The 18,669-nt window shown below is 41.9% G+C and overlaps 1 protein-coding gene across 15 annotated transcripts in view; it reads right to left on the reverse strand.

Annotated features, from left to right (window-relative positions):
* SFMBT1 (Scm like with four mbt domains 1) overlaps positions 1 to 18,669 on the reverse strand; it is a 150,833-nt gene that overhangs the window by 85,733 nt on the left and 46,431 nt on the right. For 5 of the 15 annotated variants that reach the window (XM_077993131.1, XM_077993129.1, XM_077993134.1 and 2 more), the window contains one exon: positions 1,377 to 1,439. The exons of 9 other annotated variants lie outside the window; for them this stretch is intronic. The gene's annotated coding sequence lies outside the window, so the exon portion shown is untranslated. Of the gene's footprint in view, positions 1 to 1,376; positions 1,440 to 4,639; positions 4,720 to 18,669 lie in introns of those variants that run through there. One more of the 15 variants, XM_077993132.1, reaches the window with a different exon arrangement.

Below are 18,669 nucleotides of genomic sequence, written 5' to 3' on the forward strand. Positions count from 1 at the left end.
CCAGGCGCGGTGGCTCGCGCCTGTAATCCCAGCACTTTGGGAGGCCGAGGTGGGCGGATCATGAGGTCAGGAGATCGAGACCATCCTGACTAACATGGTGAAACCCCGTCTCTACTACAAAAATACAAAAAATTAGCTGGGTGTGGTGGCGGGCGCCTGTAGTTCCAGCTACTCGGGAGGCTGAGGCCAGAGAGTGGCATGAACCCAGGAGGCGGAGCTTGCAGTGAGCCAAGATCATGCCACTGCACTCCAGCCTGGGCGACAGAGCGAGACTCTGTCTCAAAAAAAAAAAAAAAGAAATGAAAACTAAATAATTTCTGATTTTCCAACAAAAAACATATGTATGCAAATTGAAAGAAAGTGTTCCTTTAGTATTAATTTTGCTATACCTCTAAGGGATATGTCTGAAGGGTACACTAAGTACACAGAAGTACTCAATGAAGATTTAAATCAAATTTCAGAATGTGATTTCTGGCAAAAAAAAAAAAAAAAAACTTATGAAAGGAAAAAGGGAAAGTGGAGCTAGGAAACAAAATAATGAACATTTTGAATTATTCATGAATTTTGATGTCTTTCCCCTTCCTAATCTCTTTCCAATTACCATGATCAAGAACGGCCATATGACTAATTTTGACATTTCGTAGGGTAGCTTAAAGCTCTCTGGCACTTCATCAAATTTACATTAAGCAACAAGGAGTCTGGCAATGGGGCAGTTTAATCCTTACAGAGATAGCCGAGAGACCAGTCAGGGACACTAACGTAATTTAACTCTAAGAGCTCAGCTACAGACAGAACAAAGCAGAAACCTGAAATAAAGGCCTCCAAATGTTTTTGAGGTTCTTAGCTCTAGGTTAAGGAACTGACCACAAACCAAAGAGACGTGATTCTAATCAGGCCTAGACAGTTACTTGTCTTTACCCCACAAATAGCCATCTCTGTGCTCATCTCAGTATAGCCAGTCCCACAAAAAGGAAGACAACTGGGAGAGGAGAAGAGGAGGAGGAAAGATTTGAAAGCTCCCTGATGGCCACAATTGAAGATCAGAAAGACAGGTCAATTAAAGATATCAAGTGCACATATATGTGCCAGGAAAAGACAGCTTCCAACAGGACCAAAGAAACCTCCATTTGACAGTCTTCACTTTTTCCCCCACTAAATTCCTTGTTGCCTCAGATGTGATATTATGTCTACAAATTCCCTGGCACATGAACTGTTGAGAAACAACTAGAAGCAACATAAAAGCCAATTACATTACATTAAAAGCAGATTATTCTCCTGAGGAGGTTGAAAAATCAACTGAAGCTGAATACTGAGTATAACTAAACTTGTTCTACCCAAAGCTTGGCATAGTTAGTACCTCAAAAAAGATCACTCACCAGAAGAGGTGCTTAAGATGAGACTTTGCACTTCTGTCTTCATCAGTTGGGCAAAATATTTCTCTGAAAAGTGAACAACAAAACTCACATGCTGGGGAATGACCACTAGTGAGATAACAGACTAACCACAAAAAATGAGATTCAGCTTAAGTTGCACAGTCTACCATTTACCAGTTCAGTTTCCTTGTCTGTTACATAGGGAATATGATGAAGGGTTGTTGTGAACACTACTTTAGAGGCTACTGAACCTAGGCTACAACTTACCAACATACAAAATGTTTAAGTGGTTTACTTAGACCTCAAAACAGGAGAAAATCAAGACATATGAACGATAACACCATATCAAAAGTAACAGGGCAGTCCTGGCAAGGAAGCATATGGTCTTGGCAGCCAGACTGCTGGGTGTGAGTCCCAAGTACCCAGCGTGCTTGCTGTGTAGTAATCAGCTGATTAGTGAAGTAATCAGTTTATGCCTCAGTGTCCTCATCTGTAAAATGCAAATGCTAACAACAGTACCTATCTCACAAAGTTACCTTGATTATTCAATTAATGTACTTAAAAGTTTATTGCATAGCAAGCCCTCAACTATTACTGCTGTAATAAGCCTCTTACTAGAATGAATGTTTACTGTTTCAAAGATGATTCCCAACCCATAAGGAAGTGAAATGCCTTCTTTTTTTTTTTCTCAACAAATACCCTTCTAACCTCTCCTAGCAAACTTATACCGTACACATTTTTAAATTAAAACACATTTCCTTATTAACTCTTTAATGGAATGGAGTAACATTGAATTAAGAGAGCAGCCAAAAGGTAATAAACAGCCATCATCAAAAATGTCAGAATCATCACGAAAGCATAAAAAACAAAGTCTTTCCCCAAGGGAGTAAGAGGCTCTGCCTCAAACCAGAAGAGGGCTGAGGGGAAGTTATAGTGGTTAACTTAGAGAGACCCTTGGGAGGTCCAATCACTCACCAAACTTTATTAACTCATGATTATAAGGCAGGATGCTCTGGGGATTTTGCTGCTTTGTATTGTTACATTAAACATACAAGCATTTTTAAAAGCTCTATGTTGGAATTTTAAGATGCCTAGACTATAGATACATATGCTGTACAATTAATTCACTGGAATGTTTTTAAGTTTAAGACCCTACAAGAACTAGATCATCAGTTATAAATACTGAGAACTTTTGGATAGGCTACCACCCCTCAAAAATCATTACAGGCAACCATACAGGTCAGTACCTCAAGAACACCTCAAGAACCTGTCCCTCAAGAATCTGTCCCTCAAGAATCTGTCCCTCAAGAACGCCTCCCAACTCCAGGGTAATGCTGCTGCAAGGGCATCCTTGGGGAAACACCATGGTGAATGTCTGCTGCAAAACCCTGAGCCAATACCTAAGAGGCGTGCTGAACATTTAACAACAATGATACAATGAACAAGTATTAGTTATTCAGAAAAAGTATAAATTATTTAGAACACAAAACAACTAACTCTTCAGGAGCTTTTAAAATAAGTGCTTCCAAAAAAGGAGTAAATCTCTGGTCACTACTAGAGATGTACTACATAACACATTAAATCTGTAAAATAATTTGGCACAAAAAGTTAAATAGACACGAGGAAAAAACCAGCCTAGGTTATGATAATTAATTCGGAATCTAAACAGACTCATATGCAAGATGTAAAACCAAAACCCTAACTGGCAGAATAGCAGTCTACTTACTTACCTGTTATTTCCAAAGAGCAGCAGGACACTTGGCAGCCTTCTATTTGGTTAGTATTAGACCCTAGTCACACCTCAATAGTTGCTTTTATAGACTTCAGTACCCCCACATCTTTCAATCTAACATACGTAAACATTCTCTGAAAGCCAAAAGTATCTATGTTAAATATATAGAAATTTTCAGTTAAATCTCTATACCTGTCAAACAGAAAGATTCCTCTTCCGGATTTCTTTTCTCCACTTTTCTATTCTTTCCTTAAAAATTATTCGGTTTCTTTCCTACCACTAAATTATTATTTTGTGAACTTAAATGCAATATTACAAAGGTGGCCAGTTTTCTAAGATTAGGACTTACCAACTCCACTTTACAGTGCTTAGTACAAAATTATTGGTATAATTTTCAATCCTTAATAATACTATGCTACTAATGGTCATGTTTTCATGTGTTATAAGCAACATGCCTTCCGGGAATCTGAGGCACGAGAATGATGTGAACCCGGGAGGCAGAGCTTGCAGTGAGCCGAGATCGCGCCACTGCACTCCAGCCTGGCTGACAGAGCCAGACTCCATCTCAAAAAAAAAAAAAAAGAAAGGAAAGAAAGGAAAGAAAGGAAAGAAAGGACAGAAAGGACAGAAAGGAAAGAAAGGAAGAAAGAAAGAAAAAAAGAAAGAAACGTGCCTTCCATAAAACTCTTCCTATTCCTACTAATGTTCATGTTTTATAAGAAAAAAATAAGGCCAGGTGTGGTGGCGGCTCACACCTGTAATCCCAACACTTTGGGAGGCTGTAGCGGGCAGATCATGAGGTCAAGAGATTGAGAACCTGGCTAACATGGTGAAACTCTGTCTCTACTAAAAATACAAAAATTAGCTGGGCATGGTGGCGCACGCCTGTAGTCCCAGCTACTTGGGAGGCCGGGAGAATTGCTTGAACCCGGGAGGCAGAGGGTACAGTAAGCCGAGATTGCGCCACTGTACTCCAGCCTAGCGACAGAGCTAGACTCCATCTCAAAAAAAAAAAAAAATAAATAAGAAAAGAAAAAAATAGTGTTTACATAATGTATAACTTATTTCAGTCTTGGACAAAACTATCATTGAAACAGACAGGTGCCTGAAGTCATCCAAACAGACTGACAAGAATTTAAAAGTTCATTATTTGCAAATTAACAATGCAAAAGGTAGGCTTGAGGCGGAAAATTGGTTACTAATGTCTCCTTCAAAGGGAAAAAATTTCCAGCACCATCTATTAAAACTGTTTGGATATATTCCAAAGGCTAGTTGTCTTTGAGAATTTTTCTTGGGAGGGGTTGTTATTTTAATTGTTGTATTTAAACTGTTCAAAAAATAAATGGGCTTAGTTGGTCAAAACACAACCACTCACTCAGGAAAAACATCATCATAAAGGTAAAAATAACTCAAAGCATACACCTGAAGTCATTAAAAGGTTTTTCCTCAGTTTTGTCTTATAGGATGTGAGATAAATGCAGTATTATTCTCTATTAAAGTATAAAAGACAACTCGACTCAGTTGATAAACTCACATTAAATTCCTCCAAAATGGTATTTTGAAGAGTATCACAGGCTCAGCCACATCAAGTTTGGAATTTTGTGACACAGAGTCAGATGACAGGACACTCAGCCCTTCCTGACTTGGAAACCAAAACCAAATGCTTAAAGAGACTTAATGTCAAATCTAACTATCCAATGTCTTAAGTTTACTTCAAACTCACCTCAAAGCAATCTTTAAAGAAAAAAAATCAATAAGCCATTCAAACACCAGAAGACTACTTTTCTCGGAATCTTTAACAAAATGTCAAACAAATTCAGATTGTTGGACAGCTAAACTTCAAAGAGCCACCTTAATATTTGAAAATGTCAAGAAAGAGCTGAGCAAGAAAGAAAGGAAAGGGAGGGAGAGAAGAAGGAAAGAAGGATGGATGGAAAGAAGGAAGGAAGGAAAAGTTTTCTCAACTTTAACAAATACTATTATCAAAACTAAGAAGTTTTGGCCTTGGGAATTCAGACATTATGCATAAAGCAAGGAAATAAACCTAATGAACAGATATTACTACTATGGGGTGATGTCAACCTTGCAATTTTAGAGAGATATTAATGAAGTGGGGTGAAGTATAAAGAGAATAATTTTTTCACTTCAAATGATGAGTAATGAAGTTCAACATATAAACATTTTTTGTTTGTTCATTTTTTCCCAAATAACTACTTTACACCCACATTACTGTCTCATTTGCAAACGTCTGCATAGTATCTTCAGCAACTACCTAGCACTGCACTTTTACATACATTAAGCCAGCTGCCTGGATGATTTTTTTAAATCGCTCTTTGTTTCACTGAATAACTGAGGCTGGTGACTCTAAAAGTTACAAAAAACTTCAGTAAGTAACACCCAGTCCAACAGTCCTCAACAGTTCTGTGGTACACACCATTACCATGTGCCAACATTTCCACAAATAACAACAGCTCTCCATTACCCTATAGTGCTTCTCTAGAGAATTCTTCCCTACCTGCGGTGGTTTGAATGTTGTGTCTACCCAAAATTCAAATGTTGAAACTTCTTTTTTTTTTTTTTTTTTTTTTTTTTGAGATGGAGTTTCGCTCATGTTGCATAGGCTGGAGTGCAGTGACACAATCTCAGCTCACTGCAACCTCTACCTCCTGGGTTCAAGCAATTATCGTGCCTCAGCCTCCCGAGTAGCTGTGACTACAGGCACGTGCCACCACGCCTGGCTAATTTTTGTATTTTTAGTAGAGATGGGGTTTCACCACGTTGGCCAGGCTGGTCTTGAACTCCTGACCTCAGGTGATCCACCCACTTCGGCCTACCAAAGTACTGTGATTACAGGCACGAGTCACCTCACCCAGCCTGCACGTTGAAACTTAATTCCTAATACGACAGTATTAAGGTGTGGGGCCTTTCAGGAAGTGACTGGATCAATGCCATTACAAGAAGCTTCTGAGAGCTGCCTGCCCCTTCTTGCTCTCACATTCCCTTCTGCCTTCCACCACGTGAGGATGCACCATCAATGAGGAATGACAACTTCCCAGACACTAAATCTGCCAGCACCTTGATTTTGGATTTCTCAGACTCCAGAATAGTGAGAAAATAAGTTTCTATTATTCACAAGTTACTGAGTCTCAGGTGTTCTGTCATAGCAGCACAAATGACTAACACATCATCCATCCCCAAGGAGGAGGTTGTCCGTTTCTGTGTTCCAACACCATCAATGACAAAAAACTCCCCACGACTACCTTCTAGGATAATCTATTCCACTTCTAAGCAGCTCCGCCACAAAGTCTGTCTTTAACCTGCTGCCAAGTCCCTATGGCTTCTAACCATTCTGTTGCCCACTGAGAACAAGTCTGCGCTCATTCACTCACACAAAGCCCTTTATATAGCTGAGAGAACTAACGTTCATCAACTGTTCTTCCTAAACAGGTCCTGAGTTGCTTCACCTTCCTAGTCTCTCCTCTAAAATACATTCCAGTTTATCTGTAGTCCAAAACAGAATACAAAAGAATAAAGTATTGTTTATAACACAAAGGATACGTGTTTGAAGATGGATGCCTTTATTTTACACTATGTGATTATTACACATTGTATGTCTGTATCAAAACATCTCACATACCCCATAAATATATACACCTCTATGTAGCCACAAAAATTAAAATAAAGTTTTTTTAAAAAATAATAAATTAAAATGTTAAAGTGATTTTGATTTCTGCTTTATATTGTGTATTTCTGTGACTAGGCAAACCAGGTCATGGGTAAATCTGCTCAGTTAATTAGACTTTGATATTGAGATCTTGGTAATCAGTCTTAATGGAACAAAAAATTCTCCTTCCTCAGTATGTTTCCTTAAACTAACCAATCATTTTATAAAAGCAGATCATCTTTCAGAAGGAAAAACTAAGGGAAATCATAGGTGGGTTAGCACACTCCACAATGTAAAGGAAACAATAAATATATATTCCCATGGAGAATTCCATTCTCTCCCTTCAAAACTACCACAGCATTTTGTGGGACCCTCTAGAAGAGCATTTCACCTAGAGTGATTCAGGCCTACCTGCTCCTCAGGGTCTGGGCCCCACCTTCATCTTTCTCTGTGATTTTACACTGTGCCTGACAGTGGTGAGCTTGCAAATTCTGTCTGAATGAAACTGATCAGGAGTAGTTCTGGCAGCTAGTTAGATAGAATTGGAGTCTCAACACTCATTATTTATCATACTCATCCTTTAATTTAAAAGGGGGCCAAGAAAACTAAATTATTTAAAGATTTCCCAATTTCTGAAAATATAATGCTATATCAGGTTTTTTTAAAATAGCTCAAAAAATAGTACATAGAGTGGGTAAAAAGGGTAGGAAAATTTTTTTTCTATGCAAAAGCCTTAACACTTATAAATTTCAACCAAAACCCCATAAACAACATGTAGTTTTTGCACTGTGTAGTCCATATGCTAAACGGACATGTTTAGTTACACGTTTCTTGAGTAGTACTTTTTATTGATAGCAAAGCTATTCCATCTTATACATTATATTACACGTAAAAGTCCATTTTAAACCAAATTACTTCAAAATTTGACCTATTTTACATCTAGCACAGACTACCTGTTCTGCTATACTGTTTAAATGCCTGCTATATTCGCAGCAGTTACTTTATAAAACACATAATCCTTATGTGCTGGCAGTAAATTTCTATACCTTTAAGGGATAATTCTAGGCTAATCAATTAGTGTATCAACCTTCCCTATCCCCGACCCCACTCATTCACTTAGCCCTGACCATGCTAAGCATCTGCTACATGTAACTCCCAGTAGGAGGTACAACTATGTAGAAAACACTACAAAGTTACTGTGACAGTATTTAAAACAGATACACTGACAGCCAAAAAAAGGGGGGGGGGAAATCCCATACAAAAATTCTGAAAACAGAGTTAACAAGATACAAAAGAAAAATAATAACAGTAAAATAGCAAGAGCTCAGTATAATTTATGTCAATTTTTTAACTTTTCTTACTTATACTGAAGATCAAGGAAAGAACAGAAAATCCTTTTATAACAATACAACAGTGTGAGAGATAGAAGCACCATAAGTCAAAGCTAAAAAATAAAAAATAAAAAAAATGCAACCAATTATTATACACTCATTACAAAATACTACACCGGGAAAAGGTCAAAACTGTAATTTGCTCCTAGAAAGCAGTAATTCAGGATATGTACAGTCTAGGCCTGTAAAGCACATCTTTATAATACAAGTAGAACACTTTCAGACAGTTTCCAATAGAACGGTTTCTTCGTAAGCCATTACTGCAGAGGAAAACAACAGCAGACAAATCCTCAACCTGCTAGTAAGTTCAAACTGCTTACCAATTAAACTGGGAAATAATGCATTAGAAAAAATACCTACTTGTTAACAAAGTCATTGCATTTGTAACTAAAGAGATCACACACAACTGTGCCATCTGGTCACAAAACAGAAGATAAGGGCAAGTTTCTTTTTATAAAACTATTCCAGCTAATAAATGATGAAGGAATGACAGAATCTCTATTAAATTACTGATCTAGGTGTTGACCATCAAAAACAGACACTTACATGAATCATAAGAGACAACCTAAAACATTATGTGCCTCCTAATGGAAGAACACAACACCAACTATTAAACTATCTTTCAAAAAAAAAATCAAACTTGAATCTGATTGAGCTTCTAAACACCACAGAGAAGTTAGAGGAACATGTTTGTTTGTTTGTTTATTGAGACGGAGTCTCGCTTTGTGGCCCAGGCTGGAGTGCAGTGGGGCCATCTTGGCTCACCACGATCTCTGCCTCCTGGATTCAAGCCAATTCTCCAGCCTCAGCCTCCCAAGTAGCTGGGATTACAGGCATGCACCAGCACGCCCAGCTAATTTTTATATTTTTACTAGAGATGGGGTTTCACTATGTTGGCCGGGATGGTCTCAAACTCCTGACCTAAGGTGATCTGCCCACCTTGGCCTCCCAAATTGCTAGGATTACAGGCATGAGCCACCGTGCTGGCCTAGAGGAACATGTTAAACACCACAATGGTGAGCCAATCAGCAAAATCAAACTCTGGAAAAGCTGTAAGACAAACTACCTGGTTTTATCAAATAAATTGGAAAGAAAAAAAGAGCAAGAAATTGAGAAGGACACTATAGGTTAAAAGAAATTTAAAATGAAATTTTAAAAACAATTTGAAAAAAATCTATTCACTGTAGCAGAAGGAAGGAAGGAAGGAAAAAAAAAAAAAAAGGAAACAAAGGAAAAGAAAAGCCTGTACACTGATACACTGAAACTGGAAAATATGGCTTAGTTAACTAAAAAAAAACCTAAATAAATGGAGAGGCATACCATATTCACGGACTAGAAGATTCAAAGATGCCAAAGGTAATTCAATGGAAATGGAAAACGGATAGTATTTTCAATAAATTGTACAGAAACAACTGGATACCCACATGGACAAAAATGAACCTCAACCTTACCTCACACCATACATAAAAACTCAAAATGGACCATAAACCTAAATGTAAGAGCCAATATTTTTTAATATCCAGAAAAAGAAAATAGAAAATCTTTCTGAGCTTGGACTGGCAAATAATTTTCATTTTTATTTTGAGGCAGGGTCTTGCTCTGTAGCCAAGGTTGGAATGCAGTGGCACGATCACTGCTCACTGCAGCCTTGACCTCCAGGGCTCAAACAATCCTCCCATCTCAGCCTACTGAGTAGCTAGGACTACAGGCATATGCCACCATGCCTTGCTAATTTTGCGTATGTTTTGTAGAGAAGTGGTCTCACTATGCTGCCAGGCTGGTCTCAAACTCCTGAACTCAAGTGATCCTTCTGCCTCAGCCTCTCAAAGTCCTGGGATTACAAGTGTGAGCTACTGCACCCAGCATGGCAAGTAACTTTAAAACATGACACCAGAAAAAGCACAAACAATAAATTGGGACTGTATCAAAGTTTAAAACGTTTGCTCTTCAGGCCAGGCGCAGTGGCTCACGCCTATAATCCTAGCACTTTGGGAGGCTGAGGTGGAAGGATCACCTCAGGTCAGGAGTTTGAGACCAGCCTGGCCAACATGGCGAAACCCCATCTCTACTAAAAATACAAAACTTAGCCAGGCACAGTGGTACGTGCCTGTAGTCCCAGTTACTCAGGAGGCTGAGGCAGGACAATCACTTAAACCTGGGAGGCGGAGGTTGCGGTAAGCCAAGATCGCGCCACTACAGTCTAGCCTGGGCAACAGAGTGAGACTCTGTCTCAAAAAAAAAAAAAAAAACTTTCGCTCTTCAAAGACACAATGAAGAAAAAAGACAAGCCAGAGGCTTAAAAAGAGAATTTTTTGCAAACATATGCCTAATACGGATTTGTATCAAAAAGCTCTTAAAAATAAATAATCCAATTTTTTTGTTTGTTCGTTTGTTTTTTGTTTTTGTTTTTTTGAGACAGGGTCTCGCTCTGGTCACTAGGCTGCAGTGCAGTAGCACCATTTTGGCTCACTGCAGCCTCAATTTCCTGGGTTCAAGCAATCTTCCTGCCTCAGACCTGCCAAGTAGCTGGGACTAGAGGCGCACGCCACCACACCCAGCTAATTTTTGTATTCTTTTTAGTAGAGACAGAGTTTCACCTGTTACCCAGGCTGGTCTCAAGTTCCTGAGCTCAAGCGATCTGCCCGCCTCAGCCTCCCAAAGTGCTAGGATTACAGGCATGAGCCACCACACCCGTATAACAATCCAATTTTTTTTAATGAGCAAAAGATTTGAATAGGTACTGCAGCAAAGAAAATATATGAATGGCAAATAAGCACATGAAAAGATAATTAGTCACTAGGGAAATACAAATTAAAACCACAATGAAGTATCATCAGACACCAACTAAAATGGCTAAAAGACGAACAATACGAAGTTTAATAAGGATGTAGAAGCGAGTCCTCATACAATGCTCGCGCAAACGTAAAAATGGTACAGACACTTTGAAAATGGTTCGGCAATTTCTTAAAAAGCTAACCATAGGCCAGGCGCGGTGGCTCACTCCTGTAATCCCAGCACTCTGGGAGGCAGAGACAGGCGGATCACGAGGTCAGGAGATCGAGACCATCGTGGCTAATACGGTGAAACCCCTTCTCTACTAAAAATACAAAAAATTGGCCGGGCATAGTGGCGGGCGCCTGTAGTCCCAGCTACTCGGGAGGCTGAGGCAGGAGAATGGCGGGAACCCGGGAGGTGGAGTTTGCAGTGAGCCGAGATCGCGCCACCGCACTCCAGCCTGGGCGATTGAGCAGGACTCTATCTCAAAAACAAAAAAAACCACACACACACACAAATTAGCTGGGAGTGATGGCGGACGCGATGGCGGGTGCCTATAGTCCCCGCTACTTGGGAGGCTGAGGCAGGAAAATGGCGGGAACCCGGGAGGCGGAGCTTGCAGTGAGCCGAGATCGCGCCACCGCACTCCAGCCCGGGTGACTGAGCAAGACTCTATCTCACAAAAAAAACCAAAATAAAACAAAACAAAAAAACACAAAAATTAGCTGGGCGTGATGGCAGGCGCCTGTAGTCCCAGCTACTTGGGAGGCTGAGGCAGGAGAATGGCTGGAACCCGGGAGGCGGAGCTTGCAGTGAGCCGATATCACGCCACCGCACTCCAGCCTGGGTGACTAAGCAAGACTCTATCTCAAAACAAACAAAAAAAAAAAAAACCCACACACACAAATTAGCTGGGCATCATGGCGGGCGCCTGTAGTCCCCGCTACTTGGGAGGCTGAGGCAGGAAAATGGCGGGAACCCGGGAGGCGGAGCTTGCAGTGAGCCGAGATCGCGCCACTGCACTCCCGCCTGGGCGACTGAGCAAGACTTCGTTTCAAAAAAAAAAAAAAAGCTAAACAGACTTATCATACAACCGAGCAATTCCACTCTTGGGGATCACCAAAAAGAAATGAAAACAGCCACATAAAGACTTTAACACAAGTGTTCACTGCTAAGAACTAGAAATAACCCAAATGTCCATAAACTGGGGAATGGATAAACAAAATGTTTTACCCATCTATACAATGGAATTATTCTCCCAGCACTTTGGGAGGCCGAGGCGGGCAGATCACAAGGTCACGAGATCGATACCATCCAGGCTAACACTGTGAAACCCTGTCTGTACTAAAAACACAAAAAAATGAGCCTGGCACGGTGGCGGGCGCCTTTAGTCCCAGCTACTCGGCAGGCTGAGGCAGGAGAATGGCGTGAACCCGGGAGGCGGTGCTTACAGTGAGCCGAGATCACGCCACTGCACTCCAGACTGGGCGACAGAGCCAGACGCCATCTCAAAAAAAGGGGGGGGGGGATTATTCTCAGCAATAAAAACAAACTACTGATACATGCAATAACAAGGATGAATCTCAAAAACTTCACGCATGTATGAAACATGCCAGACACAAAAGACTACATATTGGATGATTCTATTTGTGTGAAATTTCTAGAAAAGGCAAAATGGTACAGAAAATACATGAGTGGTTTCCCGGAATCGAGATGCATTGTCTGTAAACGACCACATTTTGGGGGTGATAAAATGTTCTAAAACTAAATGGTGATGATGGTTGCATAACTCTATACAATTACTAAAATTCATCAAGCAGGTCACTTACGATATAAAATATGTTTCAATAAAACTTATCAACGTGTTGGTCATTTGGATCCTATAAACAATATTTTTAAAATTTATTCTTATTGTAAAATACACATAAAATTTACCATTCTAATCACCTTAAATGTATAGTTCTGTGGCATTAACGACATTCACAATGTTGTACGAGAAAATTTTTTAAATTATACCATGTGTAACAATGGGAACTGAGCTCTGCATAAATTCCAGTGTTCATAAGAAAAAATGTATATCAGGCCGGGCATGGTGGCTCACGCCTGTAATCCCAGCACTTTGAGGCGGGCGGATCACGAGGTCAGGAGATCGAGACCATTCTGGCTAACATGGAGAAACCCCGTCTCTACTAAAAACACAAAAAATTAGCCGGGCGTGGTGGCGGGCGCCATTAGTCCCAGCTACTCGGGAGGCTGAGGCAGGAGAATGGCGTGAACCCAGGAGGCGAAGCTTGCAGTGAGCCACTGCACTCTAGCCTGGGCGACAGAGGAAGACTGTCTCATAAAAGAAAAGAAAAAGTGTAGATCAATAATATTATTTTGCTAACGCCTTGGAGAGAGTAAAGGTTGGGTGCAACTTCAAGCTGAGGGCCACCCACCATGCCCCCATCGTGGTGGTTCCCCCAGGTGCTGAAGGGCCCAGCCATAGCTCTCGCTCTCGCAGGGTCCCTCCAGTGTCTCTACTGTTTCCTACCTAGGAGTGGCTGCAGCCATGGCTAAGAAAGCGCCAGCGCCCACCCACCTGGACCGAGGGACTGGTTCTGCTCGTACTACACTGGTTCTGCTCCTCGTCATCTCGGCGGTTCAGGCAGAACCCCAACGAGCTTGTGATCTGGGTCCTGTGGGCGTATGAACAAGGGGCCAGCCCTGTCCCTCAACCCTGGGGAGCTGGTCCACAACGTCTTCCGCTACCACTGCAAGGGCCTGTAGGGCGATGGCTGTGCAGCGCTGCTCACCTGGCTACTGATGGCCTGGCACCCGCGGAGCTGCCCTGCCGGCCATCGACCACCATGGAGGGAGCAGTCAGCTGGCACGCGAGCTGGATACTACACTGGCTCTACCATGAGCCGCCCTCGGCCCCTCCACCTCCTCTTACCCCTTGTCTTCCATGCGTAAGCCAGGGACGCCAGAGGACGTGCTCTTCGCCCAGGGCCTGCGCCGGCGTCTACTGATCAAGGGCCCAGTACAAAGGCCGTCATGGAGATCCAGATCTTCGCCAACAGCGGCCTGCTCTGGTTCCAGGGCCAGCCAGGCCGCGCAAGGACCTCACGACTGGCTGCTGGGCCAGGGCGTTCCCGGGGTGAAGATGAATAAGCAGACCACCAAAGGCTTCTGGAACCCTACATGAGGGAGGCCAAGCGCAGCCGTGGACACCGGCCTGCAGGCTGGGAAAGGAGCCAGCGCCCCACCTCCTCTGACCAGGCCTGCGGGGAGGAGCCACCCACGCGCCACAGCAAGTCCTGGGCCTGGCCCTGCATTCCAGGGTGGGGCAGGGAGGCTGGATTCTGGGAGAACTGCTTCCGGGTTGCACTGGGAAAGTCATGGAGTTCCGGACATCGCAGGGGGGGGCAAAAAGCCTTGGTCAGTGCTCTCTTGCTGTATCCCTCCAGCTTCCAGAGGGGAAGCCACACCCTGATGCTATGCTCAAGGGCTCCAGAATACAGGAGTTCGTGTCCTTGCCCCCAACCACTGCTGTGGGTGTCACTGGCCAAAGATCATGAGGGGAGTGGGCCACATCAGTGGCCACTTGCCATGACTCCCTGAGGAGGGTGAGCCCCAACTCATCCTGTGCCATGTTATGTTTCCACCCAGGCAGCAGGGTAGGAGGCACAGCGAGTGCCTACCCCTCTGCCTGATGGGACCCCAAGCTCTACAGACCAAGCAGGGGGACCCCATGACCCATGGCATGAAAGCATCTTGGAAGTTTTTACTTTTTTTTTTGGAGATAGAGTTTCGCTCTGTCACCTAGGCTGGAGTGCAGTGGCACAATCTCGGCTCACAGCAACCTCCGCCTCCCGGGTTCAAGTGATTCTCCTGCCTCAGCCTCACGAGGAGCTGGGACTACAGACATGTGCCACCAATGCCCGGCTAATTTTTGTATTTTTAGTAGAGACGGGGTTTCACCATGTTAGCCAGGATGGTCTCAATCTCCTGACCTCATGATCCGCCTGCCTCAGCCTCCCAAAGTGCTGGAATTACAGGTGTGAGCCACCGTGCCCAGCCTACTCTTAAATTTTTTTAGATTTTTATTTACTCACTGCTTTAAGCATCATACATGACACTTTGGTTTTATTCCTCCCTTTGTAATGTTTTTTCTCTTAAGCCACTTTTTTTTGCAATGCCTTCCTCTTTGAAAGCATTAAAAAAATAGTATTTTGTTTATATTTCAACAACAAAGAGTACTTAATGTTTGGCATACTAAAATATTTACCAATAAAACAACCTGATATTTGGATTTTTTTTAAGTTTTAAAAGTGTGATCACTGTATTATGATCACACAATTACATGAGGAAAATGTCTTATTCTTAGAGATGTACGGTAAACTATTAAGAGTACTGGGTCATAATGTCTGCAATAGAGCCTCAAATGTTTCAGACGGGACTATATACATACATATATATGCCTATATATACATATATTACACATATACACATATATAAAAGACAGAAGGCAAACAGTGATTCTAGGTGAAAGACCAAAAGTGAGAACTCAGCAAAAACGTAAATTAGTACAGGTTTGTTGGAAAGCAGTATGATGACATCTCAAAAACAGAAGAAATTTACAAAAACTAAAACATGCATAATGCATGCTCTTTGACCCAACACCCCTTCTAAAAATTTATCTTTAAAAAACTCACACAAGACCACAAAGCAAAAAAGGGTATTAATTACAACAAGTTTTTTAATGGTTTAATACTCAAATGTCTACTAATAGGTGGTTGGATGCTTAAAATGAAAAAAATAATATGAAAAGAAGAAATGGGTGTGGGTACAGATGAAACAGCATTGGCTTTGAGTTTATTATAGAAGCAATCTTTGAATAATGGTTATTTGGATGTTCATCTCACTGTTTAGTCTACTTTTATATATGTTTGACACTCTCCCTAACAAGTCAAAAAAAAAAAAAAAAAAACACAAAATTCCAAGGGCACAATTCTTTGCAAGCGGTCATCAACCCCTTTTCTTTCCCAAATTAGTAACATCAACATGGGAGGGAAGGTTCTACACTACATAAACAAGTACATATAAATATTAAAGTTCTTTCTGCCTGGGCAACATAGTGAGACCCTGTGTCTTAAAAAAAGATTTTCTTTTAGTTAGCTAGGTGTAGTGGTTCACACCTGTAGTCCTAGCTACTAGAGAGACTGAGACAGAAGGAATACTTGAGCCCAGAGGTTCAAGGCTGCAGTGAGCCATGATCGTGTGTCACTTTAGCTTGCATGATAGAGTGAGACTCCAACTCTTCAAAAAAAAGAAAAAGTTCCATCACTCTTAATTGTTCTTACATCCTCAGGTCATCCCCGAACAGAAGAGTTTTGCTTTCAAGTATCTTGAATCCAGTAGTAAGTAGATGGCAGCTCACATTTACTGTGCTCTCACCAGCAAACAGCTCTTCATTTCTAATACAGGAACCACACTACTCTAGCTAAGGAAAGAAACAAGTGTAGAAAAAGCCAGGCACGGTGGCCATGTCTGTAAATTTTAGCACTTTAGAAGGCCAAAGCAGGACCACTTGAGTCCAGGAGTTTGAGACCAGCCTGGGAAACATAGGGAGATGGGAGATCCCATCTCTACCAAAAAAAAAAAATTGTAAAAAATTTGCCAGGCATGGTGGCTCATGACTGTGGTCACGACTACCTGGGGAGGCTGAGGCTGGAGGATCATGTAAGCCCAGGAAGTCAAGGCTGCAGTGAGCACTGATGCTGCCACTGCATCCCAGCCTGGGCAACAGAGGAAGACCCTGTCTCACACACACACACCCACACCCACACACACAAATGAAAGAAAAGATTATTGCCTGTTTTAAATTTTGTTTTCTATGGAGTTGTTCAGCTTTTCCTATTAAAAGTTCAAATATGTGTACTACATATTGTGTCATTTCTGAATTATAACAAAAGCAAGAGAGCTTAGAAATCACCCAGCCCAGCTGGGCACGATGGCTCACACCTGTAATCCCAGTACTTTGGGAGGCCAAGGCGGGTGGATCACGAGGTCAGGAGATCGAGACCATCCTGGCTAACATGGTGAAATCCCATCTCTACTAAAAATACAAAAAATTAGCCAGGCATGGTGGTGGGCGCCTGTAATCCCAGCTATCGGGAGGCTGAGGCAGGAGAATGGCGTGAACCTGGGAGGCAGAGTTTGCAGTGAGCCGAGATCGCGCCACTGCACTCCAGCCTGGGCGACAGAGCGAGACTTCGTCTCAACAAAAAAAAAAAAAAAAAAGAAATCACCCAGCCCAGTATCTTGAATTAACAAACAAGCAAAACTATCCAGGCCCAAAGTTATTATTTCAAGTTATAATAATGTCAGTATTCTGTAGTTAGGAGGTATTCTCCACAGTCTAATTTGAATAAACTAAGTGCTCATTGAACACCTGCCGCAGTGAACTGTAATGAATAACGAGCAAAAATTGGAAGTCTGTCTTGTGGGTGCTAAACTCAGTCCAAGGCCACTGACTACCATCCAAAACCCTACAGTCATTGGGTTCAAGAGCCCACAAACTCAACACCTGCTCAGCACCAGCCTGCTTAAACTGGAAGCAGGAATTTTCAAAACAGCCTCCTCTTTCTTTCAGCAAGTCATATGATATTCATTAAGTTTCAAAGCAATGAGAAAATACAATGTAAGTTAAAATTAACCAAGACTGATAGTTATATGAAGATTTCTAGTTATTTGGTGTTTTTCCCCCCTTTTTGGTCCTGGCCGAGGCAAGCGGATCATTTGAGGTCAAGAGTTTGAGGGTGAAACCCTATTAACTACTCGAAATACAAAAATTAGCCAGTGTATGGTGGCACTTGCTTGTAATTCCAGCTACCTGGGAGGCTAAGGCGGGAGGATAGCTTGAACCCAGGAGGCAGAGGCTGCAGTAAGCTGAGATAGTGTCACTGCACTCCAGCCTGGGTGACAGAGCGAGACTCCATCTAAAAGAAAGAAAGAGAGATGAAGAGAGAGAGACAGAGAAAGAAAAAAGAGAAGGAGGGAGGGATGGAGGGAGGGAGGGACGGAGGGAGGAAGGAAGGAAGGGCTCCTGAGTACCATGAAGGTAATTTGTATCTATCATTTGGTTGTCTACCACGCCCAGTTAATTTTTGTATTTTTAGTAGAGAAGGGGTTTCACCATGTTGGCCAGGATGGTCTCGATCTCTTGACCTCGTGATCCCCCTGCCTCAACCTCCCAAAGTGCTGGGATTACAGGTGTGAGCCACCGCGCCCAGCCATTCTTTCTTTTTTAACTAAAGAATTGCATTTAATGACCTAGGCGGCTTTATTCTGATTTTCACGTTTAATTATGGTAGACAACCAAATGATAGGTTTCTGAAATTTTGAGACACAACTTCTTGTGTACAAAGAGAAATGCAGGGTTCTCCATCTTAAGCCCCTAAAGCTTTCAGAAGCCTTCATTCACCTATGTAACACGGGGCCTCCACCTTGATGCCAGCCAACACATACATGTGCTAAGCTGAAGCAGCCATCCCTGGAACCAGAAAGAATGAGAAGGGAACACGACTGTCTCAAGTTTGAGGCTTCCTTCTTGACAACAATATTCACAATACAAAGGTGATTATCTTCTGCTGAGAGGAGAAACAAGTCAGATAAGCTGTAACTTTTCACAAAATGCACAATTAGTACAAAGCTTAATAATTTTTTTCTTCCAGTGTAAATTCAGTTTAT

Source organism: Macaca mulatta, chromosome 2 (assembly GCF_049350105.2).
Source record: "Macaca mulatta isolate MMU2019108-1 chromosome 2, T2T-MMU8v2.0, whole genome shotgun sequence".
Classification (NCBI taxonomy): Eukaryota; Metazoa; Chordata; class Mammalia; order Primates; family Cercopithecidae; genus Macaca; species Macaca mulatta.